The sequence below is a fragment of the Formica exsecta genome, unplaced genomic scaffold (genome assembly GCF_003651465.1).
Source record: "Formica exsecta isolate Colony F162 unplaced genomic scaffold, ASM365146v1 scaffold228, whole genome shotgun sequence".
NCBI classification, from domain to species: domain Eukaryota; kingdom Metazoa; phylum Arthropoda; class Insecta; order Hymenoptera; family Formicidae; genus Formica; species Formica exsecta.
Genome location: NW_021849573.1, coordinates 870040 through 876455, shown reverse-complemented (window position 1 = coordinate 876455; position 6416 = coordinate 870040).

Sequence of the window (6416 nt, the reverse complement as noted above, 5' to 3'; positions counted from 1 at the left end):
ACTCTTTCAATACGGGTGCGCGCACACCGCAGTTTCTTAGGATTTTCGTAAGAATTCTCATCACGTCGCAATAATAGCAGTTTGCATTCGACATGGAATTGAAACGTAAGACGAGGCAGGATGTGATCGAGACACAGGTCGATTGAATGCAACTATGTTGCATTCATGCACCAAACCAAATCTCTTTCTTGAAACCGGCTGTATTAATACTTGTATATCATTTATCTCTCATAGAGATATACATAGAGATATAAATACAGAGATATAGTCAAAGAGAAATATAATAAGAGATTTATAGGTAAAATTTTATAGATAAAATAGGTAAAAAAAGCTGATATTCAAAAATAAATTCTCAAAAAAATTGTTTTCGCGAGAAAAGTTTGAAATATTAATATTTCTCAAACGTGAATATATTTCTAACGGATCTACGATATGTCAAAGATAGATGCGAAATTATATTTGTTATGCGAATAATCGAAGTCTCATGCGCTATCTCTACAATGAGTCTAATGCACCTACCGAGATTCATGCATTCCTCGAAGGACCGCCGCTCTACGGAGGCCCCTATGGCCTCCGTGCAGTGCGGTCAAGAACGGTGCAAACGACCCTCCAAGGCCAACCACACAACCCTTCTATGGATCCGAGCTGTGCCTATGCACTTTACTTTATGTCACCCTGAAAGACCGTCCTACTAGTATTCGAGATCTTGCCTTCTCGACATATAACATACAAATTTCTAGTTTCTTCAAAAATAATAAATGCATTTTACACGTAAATACATTAACATTTTACATCGATATTTAATATCGTACAAATAAAGCACGCGAAAGAATAAAACAATCTTTTTTTGAAAATATTAATAATACACTGAAAGCATTTTTTATTTGTTAAATATGTGATCTTACTAACAGCGTTATTAAATAGGCGCCGTAATTAAACGTGCACTCCTTTGTCCTTAAAACAAAGAAATCGTTCGATTACTTTGAACGCCGGCGCTTCGACGTGCTACATGAACAGCGCGATTCGGCTTTCGGCGTTGACTTTCTGTACGAGACAGTGGCTCGTATAACGCTTTTATTAAGCAGTTAAAGTTTTATGAATGTGCCAGTCGACGGACAGCTACCGCGGGACGGTTTGCGCCGTTGGATGTCTGAGGGACACCACCGCCACGTGTTTCGGCGACACAGCGAGAGATGTCACAAGTTGATCCGCTCGAATTGAACAAGCGAGCATATTGTGTATCTCGTAAAGCGAGGATTTTGACAATAATTGTTTCGATATTACAAGGCTGTTTTCCTAAATCTTAATTAAAGATCTTTTAAATTAACATTTGATGTTTTTTTCCGCACTTTTTTCTATTTTTAGGAAAAAAGGAATTAATTAAATCACCGTTATTAATTATTATTTTAATTAATGTTTTTGTTATTAATTAATTAATAGTATAATTCATGTACTAATTAATGTTTTGGAAAATTCTAAAGAAAATCTGTTGTAAAATTTCTATCTAATTCCAGCAAGAAGTTATTTTATGAAACAGTTAATGAAACAGCAACTTTTAATCAAACAATTTATTTTCTCTTTACGAAATTTGGAAATCGATATATTTCTATTATACTTCTCATAGTACCCATACGACAAGATTCACGATCAGATAGCTATCGAGTTTGCGATAAGATTTTAAGAGAAACGTCAAGCCATAAACGCCAATCAAACGCCATTAGCAATTTAATTAATAAATACGAATTTATTAATAAAATTTAATGTGGTATTCTATAATATTAGTAGTAGCCTAAATATAAAACTATATAAGGACTTTTTAACGACGTGAAATGAAATATGGCTCGTACGAGTAGCGAAGAACGGAAGACGCGTTTATAGCTTCTTGGCATTTATTGCCAACAATGAGTATACTTATGTGAACGCGGGTGTGTTATATATGACATTCAACAATTTATATGCCATGAATAACTCCTTGATAGATATCAAGGATCAATTATATGTAAGTATAAGGTGTAAAAACGATGGAATATTTTTAATTTTTAACAAATATATTAAAATTTATAATAAGGCCATAAAAGTTTCGTTATGTCGAAACATATATGTACAAATTGTTCTTAAATATGTTGATTTGATACTTAACAGTGTAAAGAAAAAAATATCACGAAAGACCAAACACATACATCTCATCTTTCCCGAAATATATTTAAGAATACTGACCGAGAAAAATAATAACTAGAATATTGACTATACATACTGTCACGTAAATTTACGTAAAAGATTATTATTATTATTATTATTATTATTATTATTATTATTATTATTATTATTATTATTATTATTATTATTATTATTATTATTATTATTATTATTATTATTATTATTATTATTATTATTATTATTATTATTATTATTATTATTATTATTATTATTATTATTATTATTATTATTATTATTATTATTATTATTATTATTATTATTATTATTATTATTATTATTATTATTATTATTATTATTATTATTATTATTATTATTATGTGTAAAATATGAAATATACATTTGAAACTTATATACGTATTTTCGTGTTATTAAACTTGCTTATCCTTGCATTTAATAACATAATATGAAAATGTAACAAAATATATTCTATATAAATAGTCCTTTTTTAACGTCACCCTGGCGACATTTGGGAGAACTATTTGTCTCTGAGGGTACACCCCAGATTTCCACGAAAACTACGGGGTACAGGAGTAAGGGAGGGTTTTGCCAATCGGATTCTGTTTGATCGGCAGGTTTTGTGGAGAAGCTCGAAAACACGGCGGAGAAGGGTGCATCTAGCAAAGATAGTTTGGTCTTTCTACCCCACGCTAGATGACGCCAGTACAATACAATGTTTTTCTCACTTAATAAATATAGATACAGGCATCTTATTCCTTTCTTTTCGATTTAATTTTTATTTTATAATTAAATATAAAACATTTAGAAATCTCTCTAATATGTGTATTGAATTCTTTAGAAAAGTCGTAAAATAAAATTATATTCAGTAAAGAGTATGTCTCACAGAATAAAAATTAATTTATATATTTAATTTCAGAAATATATTTCTTTGTTTTTGAAATATTGCAACTTTTTATAATTTGTGTGCGTACATATAATTTGCAAACAATTATGATAGAAAACATGTAAATTAAAAGCAGCATTCTTTCATATAGTCCATCACGTGAGAAACCACATTGTCCGAGCATTATTGATTTTCACACAAAAGCTGAGCATTTCTCACCCTCTATCTCTACACTGTCTTTTATTTTTACGCTGAAATATAATGTTACATTTTTATTCTTAATTAATTGTTTTCTCTCATAAATCTACTATATGGATATGTCATATAAATATATTAAATAGGCCAAATAATTTAAAATTGCTCGGAATAAAAAGAAATGCGGAAATTTGTTATCTAATTTTTCATGAACTTGTACACTTGAGTATTTTAGGATGTGAATTTCCAGACAATTTCTCTTTTTCATTTTCTGTCTATATGTGTATGTAAGTTAAATTTAAATATTTTCAAAGTAAGAGAGAATTTTAATACGTGTGTGTTTGTGTATTACATTTGCTCTCTCTCTCTCTCTCTCTCTAATAATTTATTATAGATATGGAAGATATTACACATATACAATGTATGCGGTACAATGATAGATCGCGATATAATTAAATGTACTGCCGGCATTAATTATGTAGATAATATTAATAAACCAGATATAAAAATCAGTTTACTCGGCACGGGAAGGAGAGGGGGGATTGTAAAATACTTTCGGGCTCTCAGTTACGACCAAACACGATACGATTAATAAAACTTGCAATACAAGCTTGGCTGGTTTACGAACTTCGCGGTCTAATAAATATCCCATAACGCACCTTTCTCAGTTGTCGAAAGCGCGCTGTTGCATCTCGACGTCGGTATCCATTACCGTGCGGATCAAAATGGAAATCTGAAAGCCGCGTCCGAAATGAAATGTATGTGCCAAGCGCATTAACTCGGCTAGATGTGAATCCAAAAAAAAAATAATGGCGTGTGACAGAGCATCTCACACGCGTGTGCTTACGATTTTTTTAAATATTATTATTATTAGACATCGCGAGATTGCAAAAAGTTAAGCAAAACTATAAACTTTTCATTATCTCGAATAATAAAACTGACTGAATTACATCGTATAAGAAATTTAATTATACTATCATCGTGACATAATAAAATTTCTACTTACATAAATCTCTTATTGAAATATTTTTGTATATCCTATATCACTATGATATATTAATAATACTTTAATGAAATTAAAAGATTACATAATATAAAATTTATACTTATATAGATTTTATCAGGGCGAATAAAAATGGTAAAAAAATTAATATATGTGAAGAATTATATATAATATGAAGAACTAATATTTTCACGAATTTGTGCCAGCAATAGTATGATAATATTTATATTAATAATTATTGGTAGAATTATATTATACAACACACTTCAACAATTAAAGTAAAATATTTCGTTATCATGCGAGATTAGAAATTCTTGGCTTGCATTCGTGGGCTGCTAAATTTGATATTCACGGAAATACTTTCGGAGTTGCCGGCGATCATTGAAGATGAAAGCTACCGAAAATCTTCGGTGATCCGAGAGAGCAGTAAGTAAACTTCTCGAGACAGGATGAGACTAGGCACGATGTGGCGAATAAAATTCGTGATATCAAGAAGGGCGTGAGCTTGTGGCGGAAAGACGAGAAAGAGACGGTCCAGGAGAGAGCCAGTGACCGCGTTTGGAGAGGGAGGCGAGAGGGGGGATGAGCGAAAGAGAATCTGAGATGGGGCCGAACCGGGAACGTTCTCCGGAGCAAGAAATCGGGGAAATGTTGCCCGGTTTTAACCGGCAGTCGGCGGTAAAAGTGAAGTGGGGGTGTACCCACGCGCATGCACGCTTCCCGGACATTTTATGTTTTGATGGCGCAATAAACCGCCGTAAAGCAGCAGTAAAACGCATCGAGTCACAAGTCCGACCGTTTTGCCGGCCCCGCGCGCGCGCTTCTCTCTCTTCGCTTTTCTCAATCTTTCTCGTTCTCGCTCTACGACTGTTTTTCATTCCCTCTCTCTCTCTCTTCCTTGTTCCTTTCTTGGCTGATGTCGTTAAAAGGCCCGGCCTCATTCGCGAGACTGTCACTGTCACACGCCTCTGTTCACTCGCTCGTCCCGCACGTTCCGGACCTTCCGCACGTCATTACGTCACTAACGTCACGGCTGTCAGACGATCGGTCGACTGTCACGTGCTTCGTGGTCGACTCTCTCGTCTTCGGCGTCGTATGCGCCGCCTCGTGATTAGCACTTCGTTGTATGCGAAGGGGAGTGTGGTTTACCGCGTACAAGGAGCAAAACTAAGAGTTTTCTCATTAATTTGCCCTTTGTCACGTCATTATCGAACCAAATTCTTGAAGGGGGCAAACGGTTTATTTCTGCGTAATTTGATCGATGAAATATTTATTATGTATACAAGAATCGTATAAGCCTTAGGAGATTTAAAGATAGGATAGAACGTGCATCATTTTATATATATAGCTGTACTCGTATAATATAATTTTAGCACATATTCCACACTGTTCTAAGAATTATGACGTGTATGAGATTAAATGTAAATGGATACTTATAATCTTTATATCTAGATTGATGACAACTGTGTCATTTTAATAAATAATGTATTAAAAATAAAATATACAAGTAACCTCTCTCTTTTCTTTCTCTTTCTCTCTCTCTCTCTCTCTCTCTCTAACCATTTACATTTTATTATCATTGGAAGAGGATTAATATTTTTATGAAGTATCTATATAATTAATTGTACAATAACGTTTAGTCATTGCTTAATCTTTATGTGTATGCGTGTGTATGTTTGTATGTGGGAAAAGTGTTACCTCTCTTTTATAGAATTTTTATAATCATCATGATAGAATTTGCCAAGTACATGTTTCGCTGACAAAAACTTCATTAAGTAAACCAATGATTAGAAACATTAAAAGACGGGAAACTTTTAATGCTTAATGCTCTGAGAAAAACTTGCGTCCGTAATAATTCTAACAACAGCTAAATAACCCCCGCATTTCCGGTACTAGAGATTGTCGTAAAGTTTCCTGAGCATCTACAGTTTATATCGTGAATATACATAATTTTATAATTAGAATGTTTTGTGGCATAAAGTGCGCCAACTTGTAAAACGTTCGCTTTCTTCTCGGTCAATTAAATTCATAAGTCGCAGAGCATCATACAATGTGTAATTTTTCATTTTCCATTTATGGATTTATTCGTATAGGCCTGTCTAAAATCATTAAGCAAAAGAACCCTCGCATCTTCATCTATAATCGCTCACGTTGCTTCAT